Raw genomic sequence first — 22,961 nt, 5'->3', positions numbered from 1 at the left:
CCCTTGCCCAGGGCATAGTTTTGCTGCTTACCTTGCAGGGTGTGGCAGGTGACAAGCCTGCCCAAGGCAGCAGGTGGACGGGACGCTAGTGAGAGTCCAGCGGACGTGTTGTGTCCTGGAACATCTGTAACTGACTGCCAGAGTTGAGCCTTGGGATGTTGTTTGGGGACAGTTTATTCTGCCTATAAATGTGCCAGATCCCCACATCAGAATGTCATGGTACAAATATCCCCAAGACCCTTGGCTTGTTTTTTATATATTAATTTGTTTTAATTGAAAAGTCAGATTTACAGAGAGAAGGAAAGAGAGAAAGAGATATCCATGTGTCGGTTCACTCCCTAAGTGGCTGTGATGGCCAGAGCTGAGCTGATCTGAAGCCAGGAGCTTCTTTCAGGTCTTCCATGTGGGTGCAGGGTCCCACGGCCTGGGGTCATCCTCTACTGCTTCCCCAGGTCACAAGCAGGGATCTGGAAGGGAAGTAGAACAGCTGGGACATGAGCCGGCACCAGTGTGGGACCCCGGCACATGCAAGGTGAGCGTTTAGTCACTGAGCCATTGCACTGGGCTCAACATTGACTTTACATGTTCACATTCTTATTTATTCTGTTTCCAGCACTCACAGGGTCTCTAAAATAGGCCTGGAGAAGCGTGAGACCTTAGTGCTCATCAGCCTTAAGACACAGGTGGATAGAGGGGAGAATGTTGGGCTTTTCATTTGTGGGAAGATTTTTCTCCAGCTTGACTGTTTACATACAACAGTGCCTTTGTTTGCTCCGTCACTCCACCCTGGCCTGTCAGCAGCCATGTACCATCTACTACTGAGCTCTCTGGTGGCTGATGGCAAATGCAATACAGCCACTTGTCATGGCAGAGTCATGGATGGGTGAGATGTGTGAGGGCTTCCTACCCTATCACCTGTGCAGGACACCGTGTGTGTGTGTGTGTGTGTGTGTGTGTTTACACAATGTACGGGGCTGTTCTGCTACTGGGCTTGTGTGCCAGGCTGTGCCAGATGAGGGGAGAAGAAGCCATTCAGGAAGCATGCAGCCTGCAGGGGCTCTCAGAACTCCCTGCCCCTGCTTGCTGAATGGCCCTGGCTGCTTCCAGGGTCTGCCTCCTACACTTGGGAGCCTGGACATCCGTATCCCCCCCCCCCCACCCCCTGTTCTGGCCATTTGGAAAGCTGTGGGTTTGATTTTGGAAGCCTCTGTGCCTGGGAGATCTTCTTAGTGAAGTTCCTATTCTCACCTAACTGGCACGCACAGCGGCTTCCCTTGGTGCAGCTATTTTTATCCGGTTTTCTGGAAAGCTGCCTCTTTCCCACGGGCAGCTCCTGTCTACGTGCCAGATCACTCCCAGGGAGACTGCGTTGTGTTCCTCTGAACCTATGGCGCTTTGATTTGGACTTCTGATAAGGTGTCTAAGAAGAGCCGCTGGACCTGGTCGTGGCTGTTTGACCAGCTTTTACTACCCGTTGTTTGCTAGCTGATCCTGGCGTGGAGCATGAGCAGTGTTTGGTGGTGGCAGGGTGAGGGGCAGTTCTAAAGTTTCCCCTCTGTATGCCCGTGTTGCTTTACCTGGTCACTGAGCACCTAGCCTGCTGAAAAAAGGCTACTACTGTGAACATTGTGTGAGCCTTCTAGAAACTGACACCAGAACCTTCCACAGGTACAGCACATTTGAAACCTCGAGCACAGCACCCCTGTTTTTCCACAGCGGGAGATCATGTGATGTGAAGACTCATAGAGGGTATCCCAGGTTGCCTGCTCAGGCCTGGGAAGGTGCAGGTGTCACTTGGGGTCACATGGCTGATATAAGTAGAGCAGGGTAGCTCCCAGGAACCCCTGCCACCCTACAGGCTGGGTCAGGGGTGTCTGGAGTAGAGTTAGTTACTGAAGACCATCAGGCCATGTCTGAGGGGCAGGTGGCAGAGACCATTCTACCCTGGCAGCAGCAACTCATCCCGGGCTCCTGCACTACTCATACCCTGTGTGCCTGTTCCCTGTGACTTTCCTGGCTTGGGTCTTGCCCCAAGGACTTACTGTCACTCAGTCCTGGGGCATGCAGCCTCCCACCACACCGAGGCCTGCAGTTCTGCTGATGCCCCGGCAACCTTGCTGGGGAGAGAGAATTACAGTTTTCCTCTAGTCTGAGGAGTGTCGGGGACTAGCTGACATCTGTGTTGAGAAGGCTGTGGGCTTGCTCTGCTTTTATGGGGGTGGGGGGATCCTCGCCTCAAAGCCCCTGTCTGCTGCGGTCACAGGCTGTACTGCGACCCACACATTTGGTTCTAAGTTCCTGTGATAGGGAACCACATGTGTGAGTCCCCCACAGGGTTATGCATTTTGTTGGGAGGAGGAAGAAGCCACAACTCATGTTTGTCAGCCTCCCAGATCGAATTTCCTTATGGCCACATGAGAGCAGGTCTTGACAGGGCAGTAGTGCCACCCCTTATGGTCTGACTTCTGTCCACAGGCAGAGGAGGGCCCAGCTGTACCTCCTCTGGAGAGCCTGGGATGGGTCTGTTACCTGCCCTACAGTACCATGTCTCCCACATGGGGCTTCCCCATGCTTCTGCCCTGGATATAAGCACTTTGTGTGAAATCAGTTAGCCCTCACTGTAGCCCCGTTAGTGGGCACCGCTGTCTTCCACTTTGCGCAGGTGAGTATGTGAAGGTACAGAGGGGCGAGAGACCTGGCCCACATACCAGAGCTGAGAAGAGGGAGAATTTGGTCTTGGGCTCTTGCTGGAGCCCTGAGTGCCACCCAGGAGGCTGGGGCTCCATGTGCTTTCCACCTTCCTGCTGTACAGCCCCCAGGGTTCATCAGGAAAGGGCTGCTTAAGTAGTTTGTTGGCTCTCTGGGATGCAGGAATTGCTTGCTTAGTTTTCGTTCTGGGTGGCATTGCTGTTCTACCTGGCAGTGGGGAAAGGAAAGGACAGCCCTACATGGATTTATTTCAGTCTCACCTCCATCACTGTGCAAGGTCCTTGTGCCCAGGCAAATGTTTCTGCATTAACAGACAGGAGGTTGTGGCTCCCCTGTCCCCAAAGATAACATGTGTCTGTGATCCCCTCAGATACACACAAGTGCTCCTTGATACAGTGCTGTAGTTGGTGCCCAAGCAAGAGGCTGAGTGGAAAAGCCATAGCAAGGGCCTCCATGGGTCTCAGGGAAACCTGCCCGCAGTCCCTGAGGCCATAGAGGGGTGAGGCAATGGCCGCAGAACCACTGGTGGAGAATCTCTGTTATTGAGCACAAGTTATAAGCTTATAATGGCTAGGGAAGGGAAGGGCTGGAGGGCATCTTCTGACAGTCCCCCTACCCAGCAAAGATACTGTGATTGGATAGAAGGCATGTCTATTCCCCTAGACCCTCCAGTCAAGTCAGAGAGCACTTCCCATGCAGGGCTGAAAGCTGTGACTCAGGTCATGGGCAGATAAGCTGTGAGCCATGCCCACCAGGTAGCAGGTAGAGACCCTGGGGAAATCTGCCACACAAGGAGACCCTGTGTTTGGAGTTTAATGCTCTGCACTTGTGTCTTAAAATTTTTATCATCTCATTTTTGCATTGAGTTTTGTGAAATGTGGTGGGGCATGCTACAGCAAGGACAGGTGTGTGTTGTGTATGTGTGTCCTGCCTGCAGCTGAATGGAGCTGAGTTCACATATGGCTTTGTGCTGGCCTGTCCTGTGGAAGCCTGGTATGAAACAACAAATACTTCAGGAGATCAGGAGGCCACAGAACAAAGGCAGAAGCCTTTTCCCTGTGTTTTGCGCAAAGGGCCTCACACTTGCCTTTTGTACTGGGTCCCGAGGGTTATACCCATTTTGCAGCCTCAGTTGTCTAGCAGCTGGGTGAGGCCCAGGGGGTTGGAGAGGCTGAGGGCTTCAGTAGCATAGTGCCTGCAAGTAGGATGCAGCGATTTTCAATACAACTGCCTCTCAGTCCAGCTTCTTCTGCAGCGGCCCATGCAGCTTGGTGAGTGGTCAGGGCATGGTGGAATTTTCTGCTGCTTAGAGAAGCCCGAAGTGTGGAACCAGTGGTCCTGCCTGTTACCTGGGACAGTAAACAACATTGACTGTGCGTATGTGAATGGCAATGGAAACAAACGGCTCCAGCTGCGATTCAGACCCTAGAGACTACAGCAACAGCAGAGTCTGTGCGTGGCAGTGAGATTTATGACCCTGAGGAGTGAATTCTCCATAGCAGTTGCTTTTGTGTCTGTGTGACAGTGTCTAAAACTGAAACAGCTGGAGCCTATGGGGAAGGGGACAGGTGGACTGCCTCTAGACGACCCTACCCACCACAACCTGGAGGAAGACTACCATCTCAGGCTGTTGTGATGGAGTGTACATGGGGTGCCTTGCAAACCACAGACCTCTGGGGGCTGGCAGTTACACACCAAGGGACCAGAATATTTGGTTCCCAGGGAGAGCTCACTTGTAGGTTTGCAGGTGGCTGCCTGTTTGCTGTGTCCTTAAACTGTATCTCTTCCTCTTCCTAAGGGCATGTCATATGCGTGAGACTTCACTCCAGGACCAATGTCACAGGTCCCACCTCCCACTGCTGTCACTGTGGGAATCAGGGCCTCAACACAGACATTTGGAGGAAAATGCACGTAATTCCCTAGCACCCCGGGATGTGGCCCCCTGGGCACATTTCCGACAACATCTGGAAAGGGTCTTAGCTGTCACAACTGGGGATGGTGGCTGGTGTGGTGCTGGTGTTTGAGACCAGAGGAGCTGCTGAATCTCCTGCAGGGCACAGTGGAGTGCCCATCACCGAGAGAGTCAGCAGCGTGCAGGGCAAGAGGGCCTTGTGAGACAGAGGGACTGTGGGCACCCTGCTGTGACTGTCAGCGTGGGGTGTTTCCAGGTCGCCAGAGAGCAGAATGCAAGCAAGAACAGCTTGGAACACTGACATCAGAAGCAGTGTGTGGACCTTGAGATCTGCAGAAAGCGCTTGTCGTTGCGGCCACAGTTCTCACAGGCCCTGGCAGAACTCAACACCACACTCACCCCATGTGGCTTCCTGTGGAGCTCCTCGATCTGTCTCATCGTTCAAGCTCTTTGCCTTCCTCCCTGATGATTCCAGTGCCCCCCCTGGTTCCTGGGCACAGCTCCAAATTTTATTTCCTGTATGTTCCACTCATGTCTTGTGTGGTAGGGGCTTGGAGAGTATGGGACTCCTGGACACCTGTCCTGAATCCCAGGGACCCCAGGGCCTCCTCACACAAATCTCTCTGATGACCCAGGAAGCCCCGGTTGGTCTGATATACACCAATCTCTGGTGCCACTTTCCAGCCCCACAAGTAGGTCCTCTGGTGCTGGCCAAGTGTGAAATGAAAGCACAGAGCCCTCTGTTCAGACAGTAGACAGAGACCTCTTCTCCTGGGGTTTTCTGTTGTCTCTAGTGTTAGCCCTCTGTCCCCCAAGACTCTGCTGGAGAGTGAGTAGCCCAGGCCCATGCCCATCCTTGGCTTGTAAGGGTCATTTTGGCCCAACCCCAGCCTTCCCACACTGCTGCCCAGGCTGCTGTTGGGGACAGATGGCAGCCAAAGCCGTTGGACTGGGGATGCTGAGAAGCTGTCAGTCCAAGGAGGTGGATGGGACCACGTGTGAGCCCAGCCCTGAGCAGCTTGCCCTGCTTTCTCAGCATCCTGCAGGCTGCCCAGTTCACATGTGGAACAGATAGCGCACTGGTTACTCGTCTTTGCTCTGGTCCATCTCCCGCAAGGTGCATGCTCCTCAAACAGCATTTTCATCTTGTCCCTTCTACACTTAAAAGCTCCTTGTGCAGACCGACAACCTGTCAGAGACAATTCCCAGCCCCGCTCTGGTCTTGCACCCAGAGGCCTGTAATCTGTGTCCTGTGAACCTCCGGGGCAAGCCCTTGGCTTCTGGTCTCCATTTCCTGCCTCCTTGCTAAGGCTGTCTCTTCCCACCTCCTAAGAAGGCCACCCTTGCGATGTTGGACGTAGGTCAATTCTCCCACTTTGGAAGTTTTTCACCTTTTCAATGTCCAGATCTCTGAGGGTATGTGTGAGCATCTGCATGGTTCTTTGCACAGCCTGGCTTCCGTTGCATTTGAGTATAACCCGTGAATGAGAGGTTTGTTCACTTATTCCCCAGCGTTGGGAGCAGCTGCTCCTCACTGGTGGTCACGGCCATGGTGACAAAGTAAATAAGCATTGGTGTGAAGTAAGTACTGGGAAACTAATGGGGAAACTCAACCAATCTCTTCCTGTTAACATGTGAACATGGTGTCCTAAGAGAATCATGTTCAGAGTTGCTAAGCCAGCCTGTTACTCCCACCCCCCCAACATGTCTACCATATGGGCTAAACTCCAGGATCAAGGGCATCAAAAGAGGTTTATTGGGATGCACACGTTGAATCAAAGTTCCTTGGCAGGGGAATAAGGTCACAAGTGTGCTTGCCCTTACCTGGTCAGCTGTCTGCGGTGATTGTGGCTCCTCTGTGCAGCCGAGCACACTGAGCCTTTGCGACAGAGTAGCAGAGGCAGAGAACATCCTTCTGCAAAGTCTGTCCGTGGATCACAAGAACCAGCTTGGCTTCTGCATGACCGAGCTGCATTGTGCCCTGACGTGCCCAGCACACCCATGCCTTCTCTGCTGTGGGCACTCAAGTCTGGAACCATTTGACTGCAGAGGTGGTAAAGAAACTCCCCTGAGAGTGTCAGTTTGCTTTCGAGCTGTGAGGAGAATCCCTCACGAGCTGAATTCTGTGCATGGTAGTTCTCGTATTTTCTGCTCCCTGCCCCTTCTGTGGTCACTGGTGAGGATTCTTGCAAAATAGAGACTGTCTCTTGAAGGCACGGATGGTGGAGCCTGTGTCCTGGGAGGACACAGCACTGGGGGGCGCTGTGCAGAGAAGCCACACAGCACCCACCCCTGTGCTGCTGGCAATGCCCTCCTTGCTTAGCCCAGCTCTTAGGATCCCATTCCCAGGGAGGGCCTCTTCTCATTTTTGTTGCAGAGTTCACAGGCTGAACAACTGCCTGGTCTTAGCACGGTTTATAGTCCTAATGGTCAGGTTGGCAAGACCTGGAAGCAGTGAAAACTCCATTGGGATCTCCGTCTTGCGTAACAGCAATCTCGGGGACACGGCCTGCAGAGGGAGGAGGCTCTGGGCTGTAGAAGCTCCGTGCATTTTGGAACACTGTGTCTGTGCTGTCTGCATCTCCCTGGCCCCAGTCCTTCCTGCCCTTGCCCTCATCAGCTGCTGCTGACATAACAGAGATGTGCTCCAAAGACGGACCAGTGGGGAGACAATGAGCCTGTTCATAGGGCTGGAGGAGGACTCTGAAAGAGGCAGACTACATGGCTGTAACCAGGAGACCAGCAGTGGCCTCCCTGGGCAGATGGTGCCACAGTTAATGATGCAAATGTTGAGGAGCTTCCTGGTCATAAGCGCTGCCCTCTGGGGAGATGGTGTTTCCATATCATATCTCCGTCTCTGTCAGGACCAAGCTCCGTAGGCTGCTTCTCTGAGCATCAGTCTCATGCTCCTCCTAGCTCCTGAATGCACCTGCTCACATCCCATAGCCTGCCTTAGGGCCCTGGGACGCTGCCGCCCTCCACCCCATGTTCCCTTGTGATCTCCCCAACATGATGACCAAGATGGCTGTGTGTTCTCTGCATGCCAGCAGCTGTAGATCACCTACTGTGCTTCTGCACCCCAATGGACTGGCATCCTTGTCACATCCTCTCCAGAGTGGTCCCAGCCTTTTTCCTGTGCACATACATCATTTGCTTTCTGCTGTGGGTGCCTTGTGCCCCTTGTCCCATTGAAGGCCTGTGAGCATCTGGAAATCAGTGTTCATTGTGTGTGGTCAGTTCCCCCAAGGCCTTCCTGCATGAGAGGAGGCTCTGAGTATAATCCCTGAAACATGGCACATTCGTGAGAAACTCAGGAGGCTTTTCCTGGATTCACACATCCCACCTGCTGGTTGTCATGAATAGTGCCCTGCATTATCTCTGTTAATTTTGCCACATTTTCTTTCTTTAAAAAGATACTGATTTAAAGGCAGAGTAACAGAGACAGAAAGAAAAAGGCTTTTCATCCACTCTTTACTCCTCAGATGATCCCAATGGTCAATGAGACAGTCAGTGGCCAGGAATTTCATCCTGGTCTCCCATGTGGATGGCAGAGAGCCAAACACTTAGGCCATCTTCTGCTGCTTTGCTGGGCACATTAGCGGGGTGCTAGATCAGAAATGAAGTATCTAGAACTTAAGCCAACAATTGAGCCATCCTTATGGGAGCCGGCATTGCAAGCTTTGGTGTAACCTACATTTCCTTTTGCCTTATGTTTGTCTCTAGGATTCTGTCATGGTTAAACCATGAAGCTTTTCTTGCAGGTTCTCTTTGCTTCATCCCTGCCTAGGTTGGCATAGTCTCCACATAATTAGGTGACTGTCTTGATGCTGTAACCCTGCTGAGTTAGAGAGAACTTTCTGATGTCATCTGTAAAATCTGTAGGAAATACCGTGTCCTGTCTGGGCTCCACTGACTGTCCTTAAAAGTCTTTTGCTGGTTTTGTTAAAGACCAATTCTCTGATTTCTTCTAGTTGTGATGGCTCTTCCTCAGGACTTGCAGTCCACAACAGAAGTGGTCTAGTTCAGCTGTGGGTACAAATACAATGTGCACTCTACCCTGGCCCTCTGTCCTTCAGATGGCTCTACTTGTCCCCACACACTGCAGAATGCCCTGCTGGAACACCACAGTCCTGAGGCAGCAGCCCCCTGAGCTTGTTTTTCAAAGCACAGTCCCTTGAAGACACCGCGCCGGTCCCTTGTGAAATGTCCTACATTCTGTGTTTCTTGGGCTTTTAAGTTGTTTCTTGATTCCCGTGTTTTTCTGTAAACTGGAAGTTAGACTACACCAATAGCTTTATTATGTTCCTGTTATACACTTTTGAAACACTACCTTTTAATTTGTTCCTTAATTTGAGAGAGAAAACTCCCAGCTACCAGTTCAGTTCCAAATGCCTGCAACAGTCAGGGTTGGGCTGGGCCAGAGCTGTGGGAGTAGGACTGGTCTGGGTCTCCCCTGTGCATGGCAGGGGTCCAGCTCTTAAGCCATCACGTCTGCCTCCAAGGATGTGCCTTAGCAAGAATGTTGCTCAAGTCAGGAGACACAGGCAGCAATCAAATCCAGGTGTTGTGATGAGGGACACTAGTCTGTCTGTCTGTCTCTCCTTCCCTTCCTCCCTCCTGTCCATCTTCCCTCACTCCTTCTCTCCCTCCCTCTCTCATATTTATGTATCTCTCTGAAAGGTGAATGGCAAAGAGGGGACAAGAGAGAGCTTGATTCACTTCTTGAAATGACTGCAACAGCTTGTTCTGGATCAAACTGAAGCCTGTTGCCCAGACCTCCGTCCTTATCTTCTGTGCAAGTGGCAGGGGTCTGAGAACTCAGTGCATCATGTGCGGCTTCCAGGTGTGTTGTCAAGGAGCTGGAATGGAGGCAGAGCGGCTGAGACACAACCTCAACTACAGTGTGGGATGCCACCACTGCCAGGGGGCAGCTGCACCTGCTACACCACAATGCCTCCCCCTGGAGGAGGACATTCCAACTGGCATCTCATCTCTAGGCCAGACAGTGCCCCCTTACAGTGCCTTGTGAGGTAGAGCCACTTAGGATGATGCTCACACCAAAAATGCATTCTGTTGTGGAAGAAAGGCCTTGGAGACTGGATCCAGCACAGGATAAAGTGTGAGTCTCTGTCTTGGCTCTGTAGAACTGGGTTCTGTGTGTGTGGCAGGTGGCGTGGGTGGGGACAGGGAGAGAGCAGAGGGAGGGAGATTCCTAAGCCTCCAGCTGAAGTTTTCTCTTCTCTGCCTCCTCTTTTCCATAGAAACCCATTGCAGACTTATGAATTATTTGTTGACATAAAAGAAAAAAACTAGGTGTATTCTTCTCTTGGTTTCATTCCATGTGGGGATTTATCATATTGACTTTCTCAGAAATGTGTCAGGGCCCAAGGGTCAGTGGAGACATACTTACAAGCTGTTTCTCTCCTCTAAGCTGCTCCCTCAGCCCCCAGATGGTCCTCTGGGTGTCAGTGAGCTGTGAGAATGAGTGGGCATCAGGCTGGTGTCTCTCCAGGGAGGCTCTGCTCCCATGTGTGTTATTCTGAGGATTTGGTCGGGGCACTAGGAGCTACTGAACTCTTCTATTTGTGGTCTGCAGCTATTCGGAAAGTTCCCTGAGAGTGTTCTGTTACCTCACTGGTTTTGGTTAGTTCAAGCATCACCATTTTCTTTGTTTCCTAAAACAAGCTGTGTCTTGTGTTCTTCGGAGGCTACTTGAACACGTGGCCACGTGGCAGCTGCCTCGATTCTCATTTTCACAGCCTTGTGAGTTGATTTCACTCAGGGTTGAATTCAGTCCTTGAGGAGCTCTCTAGGTTAGTGTTACCTTGACCCTAGTCAACCTTGGCACACCTTTATTTGGCTGAGTTCCTTGTTTGCAGGAGGTGAGGCTGCTAAATGACCCCTTGGGCGCCCGCGACAGGAGCAGTCCTGGCTCAGTTGGAGGAGCTGGCGCTGGGAGAGGGAGCAGTGGGTTATGAAGGTGATAACTTGGTCCGGAGAAGCAGTGGTACCAGGCGCACACTCATGGTGCTTTATAATTATGCTGTCATCTTGTATAAACAGAGAGATCTGTTTACAGCGGCTCACTTTTATGAGCTACAATTATTACTTCTGGATAATTCTGGTGTATGGTAATCACTAGAATAATGTGTCTGATTAAATAAAGAATTTGTCTCTAATTTATGCCAATTTAAAGATGTCTTCTGTGTTCTCTTTGTCTCTGAGGGAGGGAAGCAGGTTGCTATGGAGACAGCATAAGAAAAAGTGACAAGCAAGGAGGTTTGGCAGTTTCGATTTTGAAAATATTTGTGATGTAGCTAATTATATATGTAATAATGCTGTGCAGCAGCAGGGTCTGCCTTTGGAAGATCTAAGTAGTGGAATTTGACTGTAAAACGGTATTTCCATGAGGAACAGGATTTCGTCATCTTGCTGTCTTTGTGTTCCTAGGTTGTTGGGATTATGGACAGGAACGATGCAATGGAGCCCCCAAACTGTTTCCAGGTTGTAATTGCTGTGAATGTAATGTGCCTCATCCTCATCTAGAAGCTGCAAACCCAATTTCACGTGCAAATAGAAAGTTCGTCTGGAAGATTTGCCTGGGACAGTGTCAAGTAGTTAATGTGCTAAATAGCTGAAGTCGACCAGTTGGCCTCATCGCTTTTTTTGGGTTCAGTTTAAGCAGCACCATTTTCTTTCCATCTCCTGAGAGATTAAACTCTAGCTCCTATTATTTGGGGACTAATTTAACAAATTGACACATGGCTGTTTTCCTCCATCTTCCTTTTCCTGGGCCTCTTGGTTTAGTTTTGCTGTCATTTGGAAATTTTTCTTTCTCTCATACACAGTTGGAAGCCTCCCCTTCCCCATGATAGAATCCTGATGAGTATTAAGAAGTAGAAGAAACTTTTGAGGGGGTCTCGTACAATCTTAACAATTCAGCAATGTGTATGGAGTGTCTGTGCTGTGCACTGAGTCAGATAGGCTCCTGTGCCCAGGGAGTATAAGTTTAGGCTGTACCCAGACGTCCTGTGGCTACCCTGTCTGTGATGCTTGAGTGGCCGCCCAAATGGAGCTGAGGTTTCAGTCTGTAATCCCCAAGACGAGAGCCTCAGGAATGCCTGCCCTTAGGGCAACCAAGCAAATAAAATTTCATCACAAGTGGTCTTTCAGCTCCTCAGAGGAAGCAGAAAGTTGGTGAGGACCTGAGAACACGGCTGGGACTGGCTGTGGCCACAATTTAGCATTCATTCACTTGAGAACTTCCTTTCCCTGATGCTAACATGAAGATCTCTTCCCCAGAAGCACTGAAAGCCTTGTTATTCTCTTAACATGTGATGTATCTAAGCGTGTTTCTTTGAAATAAAAAGAAAAAGGCAGAATGATAGGAGAGAGAGAGAGAGAGAGAGAGAGAGAGAGAGAGAGAGAGAGAGAGAATGAGTATCTTGCATCTGCTGGTTCGTTCATTGAATGATTGAATGGCCTTCACTTGTGGGGACTGGGCCAGGATGATGCCAGGAGCCTGAAGCTCCATCTGGTTCTCCCACATGGGTGGCAGGGACAGAGTACTCGGGCCATCCTTCACTGCCTCCCAAGTTGCACTAGCAGAGAGCTTGGACAGAAGCAGAGTGGCCGGTACTTGAACTTGCATTTTGCTGTGGGATGCCAGCATGAGAAACAGTGGCTTAACCTTCTGTGGCACAAAACCAGCTCCCCTAAGCATGTTGTTGCTGGAACAAGCTTGTACCCTTCCTAGACTTGATAACATGTGCTTCCTCACCTATATGTTCAGTTCCCCTAAGATGCAGGGTATTCACTTTCCATTATTTGAGGAGCCCTATCATTGGAAATATTCCCAAATGGTCTCATTTGCTGCAGATAAATTAGTTTGTGTGAAAACTCCTTTTGGCGGAGGATTTGATTTCTACTGAGACGCGGACATACTCTTGGGTAAATTGCAAGTTGACATCTTAGTGTGGTAGAGCAAGATGGCTACAAGTCTTTGGAGACTCCTGTGTCTGCTAGGACATACTCCCTCCCCTGGACCTGTGACCTTTACGACCAGTAGGGAATGGCAGACCTGATTGTGCCAGTTCCTAGGCCAGGGTCATCAGAGAATGACATCTTGTGATTTGTGTCCCTGAGAGCCCAGCTGCCATGTGAGGAAGCCCAGGCAACTGTGGACATGTCACCATGCAGGAGCCATGGCTCTCAGCTGTGGGGTTGATTCATTAGCCCTGCCGGCAGAACTCCAGCCCCATCTGCTCACCTAGCTTTTGTTGTAGGGGGCAGAGATGGGCTGTGTTCACATTGCATATGCAGTTATTAAAAAACCTCACTTTAGAGGTGCAGAGACAGAGAGTAGACTGCCACCCATTGGCTGACTCTGCAGATGCTCCTAAGAGGTGGGAATGGTCCAGGGAGAAGCTGGGAGCTGGAAACTCAACGCAGGTCTCCTGGGATGGTGTCAGTCAGGAACTCAGCTGCTTGAACGATCACTTACTGCCTCCAGGAAGCTGGAATTGGGAGTTACAGCCTGGGAATGAAAGACAACACTCCATTTGTAGGACACAGTTGTCTGAAATCACATCTTAATCGTTGGGCCGAGCACCTGCCCCTGTTTCAGGACTGTTGAATATAACTGGCCAGTGAAGTTGCAAGTGGGAACCATGTACCTCTGAGTGTTGAGCCCAGGGACGCTCTATTTTGCTCGAGAGTTGGGCTACCAAGAACGGTCATGGTAAGCATTGGATTCCATGGCTGGAGACAGGGTGAGCTGGGCATGTGAGGTTTCTGCAGCTCAGAGCAGATGCCCCAAGCAGGAGGTGCCTGGGTTGGAGTTAGGCCAGGAGAAAGGGAAGGAGGCACTGGGTGAGCTCCTCCCGGGAGGAGGCACAGGAAGGAAGTCAGGCTTCCCAGCCGTTCTCTTTTGCTTGAAGCAAGGAGAAATGCTGTGAGTCAGCTGCTTCCCTGGAAAGAAGTGTTCAACCCTAAAGCATGAGTCACTTCCAAATGTAACTTTGAAACTTAAAAATCTATTTGAAAACTGTAGGTGAGACGCATAAAGCAAACAAGTATACAAACAAATGGACAAACAGACTGCCCGTGCCAGTGTTGTGGCACAGTGCATTACTCTGCATCTCATAGCAGAAGATGGCCCAAGTACTCGTATGGGAGACTGGATGGAGGCCGTAACTCCTGACTTCAGCCTGGTCCAGCTTTCTCTTCTTCTGTAACATGTGACTTCCAGATACATTGAAAAAAAAAAAAAAAGGAAATGAAGGAAGGAAAGAAAATTGAAAACTTCCCAGAGGGAGGGAGGGAAGGAGGGAGGGAGGGAAGGAGGGAAGGAGAGTGGGAGGGAGGGAGGAAGGCTGAAAACTCCCTCAGCCTTGCCATGTGAGTGTATGGTCTGAACCTTATTCATACAGCCAGTCTGAGCCACAGCAGACAATCCCTGGGCCTGTAATTAGGCCTCACGAAGATTCAAATGCATGCCTGGTGCTAGTTCTGTGAAGCAACATCCCATGTGGAAGCCCAGTTCAGATTGTAACTAACCAAGGCAGCCCCTGGCCCTGGTGTCCTGCGATCTGATGGGAAACTGCCCCTCCCTCAAAGATAGCCAATCAGTCCCCAGTTGTCTGGGGTGGGAGGAAGTGGGGAAAAGTGAGGAAGAAAATTCTAGGTCAGGCACCAGAGGTCTGGTGTCCAACAGTTGGTTCAAAGTCAAATAACATCGTAGCCCCGTCTGAGGGACGTATCCTGCCCAGCATCAGGCAAACCATACCCAGCAGGCCATTCACCAACCCGGGCCAGCTAGTGTTGCCTCCCTGTCCCTGTGTCCTCCTAGAACTCTGCGGAACTGGCCCAGCTGCACAGAAGCAGGTGCTTAATGAATTATGTATTGACTGCCATGGAGTTCGTGTGCAGGTTTCTGGGAAGAGGGGGCACAGAGAGGAGGTGATGGGCAGCGAGTCATTTGCATCTGGCTACAAGGATGCCCAGTGACCTGAGCTCATCCCCCTGTCGCTGTGATTGCCCTAGAGTTTTCCTGTTCACTCCCAGAATAATGAACTGTAGGTCTCATTCCTTCCTCCCTCTGCCGTTTCGTTCCTGCTAGATGAGGCTTACTGTTTCCTCTCTGTAATTCCCGTCTCTCCAGGGCCCTGCTGTCACTATTGCGTATAACACCTCTCAACTGTGCATTATCTGTGACTGTAACTAAATGGCTATTTGCTGTGCCTCCAGCTTCATTAATAATATGTTAAACAAAGCCCAGGTGCCTAACCAAGAGGGACAAACCCTGCCCGTCTGACCTCACTTGCCCGCCTCACCATCATGACCTCTGCTGCCTCTTGTTCTTACCCAGGAGCAGCTCTGGCAGTGTGCAGGCCTTATCCAGGGCACACCTCTTTAATTATGTAAGTAATACTTTGTCCAGAGGCTCACAGAAGTCAATGCACGAGTCAAAAGACACATATTCCTTACAGAAGAACAAAACAAAGCAAAATGCACCCAGTGCTGCCCGGAGTCTCCAGGCATTCAGGGGTAGAAAGGCTTGAACAGAGGTGCACAGTGCCCCTCAAATGCCAGCCATGATACTACTGGAAGGGTGGACCAGACCAGCCTGTGCCTAGGGACGCCTCTCTTGCTTGGCTGGGGCAGTAAGATGAGAAAGAATTCCAGGTTTCCTACATAAGATGTCCTTGTGCCCAGGGGTATTCACAGGTGGCGAGGAGGTGGGAACAGCATTTTGAGCAGATGGGAGATACACTGGGTAAAGGCTCCGAGTGAAACCATGGTGTGATCAGGCAGATAGGTCAACTGCATGTTCTTGCTGTAACTAATGAAACATAACTAGGAGTTGGCTCAAAGGATCTCCTTTGGCAGGGACTCGGGGTGTAGGTGGTGGGAATGGCCCTGTTTAGATGGCTATCAGGACCCAGGTTCTGTCACTGGCCTCAATGCACGCTTGGGATAGTAGCAGTACCATAGCCTGGGTTGCACTCAATTAGCACAGGTAGAGCTTTCTGATGAGACAGTGGCTGGTGGTAGCAAAATGGACCAGGGCTCTTTGGACCTCTTTCTTTGAAGCCAAGATTTCCTTTCCAGAAGTGACTATACACTTCCCCATGTGTTGTTGATAGGAGGTGGCTCTAGGAGCTGCAGAGGGCATCTGAGGGAGTGCCAGCCTGCATTTGTCACCCCTGTCTTGGGCACAGGGTGCCACTGTTTGTGCTCTGAGTTTTACCAGCCCTGCAGATTGAGTCTGCACACACAGATTGGGGTCAGGTTGGTGCTGGCTTTAGAGACAGCTTTCCTGAGCCTGGACTCTGCTTGCCTTTCTTTGGGGAGCCTTGGATGACTTGGATTTGAATATGGCATGATATGGGTGGCTGGATGCCTGTGACTGGTTCTAAGGTCATCCTTTTCACCCCCTGGTTTGAGGCCAGGGGAGTCGGAAGCCAATGCAGGCTGATGTAACTGCTGGTAGAGGAGGGCCCTGCCCTTTTTCTGATGAGGAGAAATGATAAGCAGTTTTGGAAAGAGCGCATTTTAAGAAAGATTAATTGATTGATTGATTTGGAAGACAGATTTACAGAGAGAGAGAGAGGTTGTATGGGTGGGAGGGGAAGAGAGCCCATGCTGCTGGTTGGAGGACTGAACCAGGGACAGTAGGCAGTGCTTCTGGTGTGGAAAAAGCCCAAAGAATGAGCAGCCGCTGTGGTGTCCACTCCAAGCTGCCAGTGTTTGCTGGAGCCAGTTGACTGGGTGCTGATTGCTTGTGGATTTGTTGACTGATGGTAACCACACATAGCCATCCATGCAAGGATGGGATTCCAACCAGGTAATCTGAGGAGCCCTGCTGCTGGAGGAGAAACCCCAAGGGGACGTTGGCAGGCTCAGCATCAGTGCAGGGTCACCAGGAAGAGGAAGCAAAGTGAAGCCACCAGGGACGGCCTGTGGTGTTTCCCACATCCAGGTCTTGAATGACTCCTCCTGAGCCAGCATTGTATGAATCACAGGAAAATTGACTTCAGAAATATTGTCCCCAGCTTACCCAACCCAGCTCGGCACTGTGACTCTAGGTCTTGCATTGTCTCGTTTAACTAGCTGCCAAGCTGTCCCCTGTGCCGAGATGACAGGTTCCTTGTGGTGGGGAGTCGGATCCCTAAGCCATCTAATGAGGCGTAGGATCGCCTCTTCCTCATGGCTCCAGCCTCCAGCTCAGGGCAGGAGTTGCCCCTCAGGCAGCTTTGATAGAGTCAGTCCTCCAGAACGTAGCACAATGCCTGAGACAAAGACAGAAACCCAAAGGCAGGCCAGGAAGAAGGTGCAGTGCCTGCCTGCCAGGAACCCACAGATGGGGCCAGGAGGGCTCCAGCAGGGGGCGCTTGCGGGTGGGGCCGCTTAACAGGTACTACCTTAACCTGGGTAACTGGCGGCTCTTCTACTGTGTTGATTAATGCAGGCAAGGCCGTGGCAGTGGGATCAGGACCTTGCATTTGGTGGGGAGAGGGACAAGAAGTGTTCCCCTGCAACGTTCTTGCATCTGTGAGCTAAGAGTGGGGAAAACTGACTGTGACACACAGAATAAACACGAAGCATCTGACCTTGGCAGCCAGCTGCCGTGAGGCAGGCGTTGCAGAGCCCTTTGCTGACCCCAGGCCCTCCTTCCCTTGGCCTGCCTGTCTTCATGACACAGAGATATGGGTTTTCCATTCTTTCCTTTGCACAGTCTTGGCTCTGGGCCCGCCTGGCCCCATCTGTGGGTTCCTGACAGGCAGGCACTGCACCTTCCTCCTGGTCTTGTGTAACTCGCCTCATGGAAAAAGGGGGAGCCCTCACAGCCCGTGGCCCAGATGGTGGCTGAGGGCTCAGGGAGGTGAGGACAATGGTGGGCAGCCAGTGCTCTCGGCCTTGCCCTCTGCAGCTGCCTTGACCATCCCGAGTTTCTTGCGGGCTGGGCTCAGACAGCCGGCGGTGGCTGCCAGACAGGAGTGTGTTGAAACTGCCCGTGACTCTGTAGTCTGTGGCTTGTTTAATTTACCATTGCAGAGCTTCTTCGGAGAAGGGGAAGATGAAGTAGCAAAGGTCACGCAGAAGACTCCATTCCTACAGAGAGAGAGGCTCCAGCAAGGTGGGCTTGAGCAAGGCAGCGCCCGGATACTCAGCGTACAGTGAGCACTAGAGCCCACCAGGTCCCTCTGAAACACGGGGTGGGGAGTGTTCATTTAAATCCTGTGAAATAATTTGTTCTGGTCTAGCCATGACAACCCCAGGTGGGGTGTGAAGTTCAAAAAAAAAAATTTACACCAGGCTGATTTTTGAATTGGTAATTTCATATGGTCAACAAATGATATTATAAATACCCAAGTGACCCTTGGCAGACCTGGGCAAGTCCTGTAGCTTCTGTGAGCACTTGAACTCTCTATCAGGCTGGGAGCCCCCTGTACTTTACTTTTGTGCCCTACAAATACTGTTCAGCCTGGCTTACCAGCTTTCCCAGCCACAGGACTCGGCAGTCATTCACATCGCACAGAGAGCAGGGAAGGACATGCCCCTTGTGGCTTGTTGGGCTTGTTGGGCTTGTTTTTTTTTTTTGTGGCTTAACAGAAAGTGTGGATTTCTTTTGTTTCACCAGAACTTGTCCTTCGTTTGATTTGAAATATGGGCTCCTACGTTGCTGGATGAAATGTTCTAGAAACAGTCTTTGAGTGAAAATGTTATGCCTAACAAAAACGAGCTTCAGTTTCCACTTCCTTTCTGCTACACGAACCGCATGGTGCTGCTGATTAGGCAGACATGGAAGAGTGGATGAAAGAGTGAGCCATTCCAAAGCCTTCTCACCATGAAACCAAACAATACACCTTTTCATCCTTTGGTCAAAACGTGGCCTCCTTACCTCTCCTCGCAGCCAAAGTGTGACACGAAACTGAGCCGTGTGGGCACAGGGCAGGTCCTGCTGGCTGGTGGGGAAGGAGTGGATGGTATTTTCTTACCCTTTCAGTGGCTATACTTTGGCATTTTATTCTGTAATTGAAAGCAAAAATAGGTACTTAATGGGGGCTCCAGCTACATGTGCTGTTTATTTAAGGCTTCTTGGCCTTGCTAAAAATGAATCGAAGGTGATTGGTCAAACACACACACACACACACACTCACACACACAGATTCACATGCTCAAGCCCTGTGATTAATGCAATTAGAAAATATGGGTAGGCAGAGAGGGCATGTACATCAAAGGGAAAAGCGAGGTTGGACAGCCTCAGAGAGGCAGGGAAGAGATTAAGATGAAATACATGCATGATGACTGGGTGTTGCTAACGACAGAAAGGGGAGATTGGTAAGTCCTGAGACCTCAGGTGTCCGCCGTCTACAGGCAGGAGGACATGCAGGGGCTGTCAGAGCAAGAGGGTTGTTTTTATTTGTGTCTTCACAAGAATCCTGGAGCTGACTGCATGCACCGTGGGCGAACTCAGTGACATTCAGAGAGGGAGCAAGTCTCCTTCCCAAAACACGTTGTGTAATTAATGCAGGCTATCCAAGCAAAGCACTGATACGTTTCATCCCCATTTGATAAAATAAGGAACAGTATCATAAAAATAGAAAGAACTGCAACTTCCACTCAGCGTAGTACTAGAAGTTCTAGCCAGAGAAATAAGGCAAGAAAAAAAAAAAAACCCCGAAAGGCTTCCAAACTGGAAAGGAAGAGGAAAAATTGTTTTAGCTCTCAGATGACTTGGTTTTATGCATAAAAAACCTTGAATAATCCTTTAAAAGGTTTTGAGAGCGATAATCGAATTATTCAACAAAGTTGCAGGATATAAAATCAACACAATTCAGGTGTATTTCTGTACACCTGCCATGAACAATCTGAAGATAAAATTTTAATAAAACAAACATCTGTAAGAGCATTGAGAAGAATTACTTAGGAATAAACTTAACCAAAGAAGTGATGGACTTTTTTTTTTAACTGAAGACTATGAAATGTTTTTGATAATAAGAAATGGGAAGTTCAACCTTGGCGGCTCAGGTGACAGCAACCCTCTGTGGTGGTGGCGACCTGCCTGCAGAGAATACCCAAGCTAGGTTGGACCCAATGTCTGGGACTCGGCCCGTGAGCACCATAACCACGTGGTGAGAGAGTCCTAAGCTTTGGGCGGTCAGTATGCCTATTGAGCACCAGGCTCTGCCTGCTGGCTGCCCGGCGGCGAGCTCTAGGGTTTTTAGGGTATGTAATTGCTGCCTAGGAACATCCATGGATAAGGCCAATGTGAGTGTGAGGGATGAACCCTCTGTGACTTCCAGTAATGGGGTTACGGAACTTGCTGACAAGCGTGGGGACTGAGACCTGGTGGCTTGAAGGGGAGAGTATATAAGATCTATTTGGGCCAGACTGATTTACCAGCCCACATGGGAGTCCTGAAATGGGCTGTTAGCATAGAGCATCACTGACTGCCACACACCAGTCCACGTGAAAGCTATGGCTGGGGGTCTGTCTGGCAGGACTAGGTACCAGTACATGACTGAGTGTAGGAACAGGGGATGGGTCACACTTGGCAGGGTCAATACGCTAACCAGCACATGAGAGAACCAGGTCTTAGGGTAGATTCTGTGGGAAAGTGTGGGCCCAACTCTGGAAATACAAATCCTGCTGGTTAACTCACGAGTTGGGGTGGTGATGGGCTGAGCTAGGTGTGACCATGGAACTTGCCATCACTTATGGGTAAATGAACCGACAACAGTCTGGGAAGGTCAAGGCAGCAGCATCTGAATGTGCATCCTAAAATGGGATGTGGGGTGGGTCGAACTACAACTGGAAGAGGGTGGATTGGGCAGGGCTGAGCAAACCTTAACTCACAAGGAAGATCAGAAATCAGGATGGAGCACAGGTCATGCTGAGTTAGGCTCTTACACCGACTGGTCTGCATGAGCCAGGGACACTAGGCCACAGCGTCAAAGGTAAAGGCTGAGACGGGTGAAGGGCTAAGCCAGCTGGGTCAGAGCAACCACTGGCACGCATGTAATCTATGGCTTGGAATAGGCCTGATTGGGGAGCTGCGAGAGTACACCGTTGCTGGGTTGGAGTTCCCACCGGTGAGTGCAGAGGCCAGAGTGGGGACTGTGTTCTGGTCTGGATATGGCTGCAATCTCCCTTGGCACAAGTCTGAACTAGGGTTGGGCACAACTAACCAGGCTAGACTCCAGCACCATCTGGTGCTCTGGAGAACCAGGGTAGATGTAAGATGGACTTGGCTAGGTTTCTGCCCCTACTGAGCCATGTGTGAGCTGTGTCTGGGTGTGGACAAGCCTTGGCTGGGCTGAAACATCCAACAGCAAGAACTGGAATGGGTTGAAGGCCAGTCAGGAAAGGCCACTGTTACTGCCAGGACAGGAGGTGGACTAAGTAGGACTGGCCCATGGACCCACTGGTATGCGCAATATCTGCCATAGGGAAAGATTCTGATGGAGGAGCTTGGGAAACTCCTCCATTGGGACACATTCCCTGCAGGTGAGCACAAGAACCATGATAGGGAGCAACCCAGACCAGGCCAGAGAAAGATACCCACCGGCATACATTTGGCATAGGTCGGGGGGCAGACCAGGCTGAACCAGTTCACATCACACGCTGGCGAATCCGAGCACCAGAATACAGTGTGGGTCGGGCCAGGTTCGGTCGCAATACATACCAGTGCACATTATGGCTCAGCTAGGCTGTAACCCTCACCAGCGTCAGCTGAAATTGGGGGTGGGCCAGGCCCAGCCAGGCTGCAGCACCCACTGGCAATAGCAACCACAGGCTACAGCACCCACAAGGTGAGGTGGGCCATACCGAACTGTGCTTCAGTGCCCAACCAGCACATGTGAGAACCAGGGAAGGGAGGGGGCAAAAATAGTGGCAGGAATGTGGATGGCTCCCCTGCTGGACAGCTACCCCCACTGGCATGGGGGCAGATCAGACCGGGCAGGGCTACAATACCCGTGGGCCACATGTGGGCTAGATCAGGGAAAAGCCAGGCTGGGATGACTGTTTCTACTGGTGCAAGCATAAATTAGAGTGGGTGAGGGTTGGTTGGGCTTTGCTGCAGCATTAGCTGGCAGAGACTGGCAATGGGGGCTAATTCTGTCAAGTTATACTGCAGAACCACCTGGAAAGTGCAAGATCCAGGAGTGGGAGTGGCCCAATAGGGTAATAGTAGGCACCTCCCTCTTGGGTTATTATTACAAAACCAGCACAGGGGCAGGCATGGCTAGACAGAACGGCACCCACCAGTATGTGTGTGGGCAGGATAGTAGGGCAGGTTGGGTTGAACTAGGCTTCAATGCCCATTGACATGTACAAGAGCTAAATGGGATGTGGGACAGACTGAACAAGTCTGCAGTACATACTAGAAAGTATGGGAACCAGGGTAGGAGCAGACCTGGTGGGGATTATGGGGAGTCGCTCTGAGTAGGCTACAGCTCCCACTGGTTTGAGTTTGGGCTGAGCATGAAGTGGGCAGGATCGGGTTGGATTGCAACATCCATTGATTTGTATGGAAGACAGGTTTGGAAGCAGAACTGACCCAGCAAATGCGAACACCAGCATGTGCATAAGCTGACTGGGGCAATGAACTGTGCTGGACTGTGCTGGACCCTGTACTGGCAAGCACACACAAGAATCAGGTCTGGGATCACCCCAGATGAAGTTCCTCCGGGGATCCCTCCAACTGAACTGCTGGTCTCAGAACCACAACCATGAAGAGACTATGTCAGCCAGTGGATTTTGAAGAGATTTCATTGTGCTTGGAACGGTGAGATTGGCAGCAATTCAGAGCTATTGAACTATCAAAACTGCTTGAGCAGGACCCTCGGAGCATGGCCCATGTCAGGGACCTGGGATGGGTGGGAGGCTGGGTGGGACATTTTCCTTTATCTTTCCCCTTAGCCTGGATACAGAAAAAAAAAATATTAATGTGGAAACAATGGTCTTACCCACAAAAAAGAAAGAAATGGAAATGCGTCCCCTTTTTCATGAAGTGGAAGACTTAATATTGCCAACATGACAACAGCACTTAGATATTTTCAGATTCAGTACAATCCCTACGAAAATCCCAATGATGATTTCTATAGAAATAGAAACTAGTATCCCAAATTTAATAGAAGCCTCAAGAGAGATTAAATAGACAAAAGAAGGAACAACGTTGTTAAGGTCATACTTTTTGATTCCAAAATGATTATGACAAAAACAGAGTGTTACTGTTAGGACAGGCACGGAAAGCAGTGGAACAGAAAGAGAACCAAGAAATAAATGCTCATATTGATGATCAAAAAGGGTGTCTACATCATTCAATGAG

General features: G+C 50.6%; 1 protein-coding gene across 1 annotated transcript in view; it reads left to right on the top strand.

The window, feature by feature from the left end:
* SH3RF3 (SH3 domain containing ring finger 3) overlaps nt 1-22,961 on the top strand; it is a 309,589-nt gene that overhangs the window by 62,125 nt on the left and 224,503 nt on the right. The gene's annotated exons all lie outside the window — the stretch shown is intronic.

Source organism: Ochotona princeps, chromosome 26 (genome assembly GCF_030435755.1).
Source record: "Ochotona princeps isolate mOchPri1 chromosome 26, mOchPri1.hap1, whole genome shotgun sequence".
Lineage (NCBI taxonomy): Eukaryota > Metazoa > Chordata > Mammalia > Lagomorpha > Ochotonidae > Ochotona > Ochotona princeps.
Note: the sequence above shows the minus strand (reverse complement) of the source record. Positions and strands in the feature narration are given on the sequence as shown.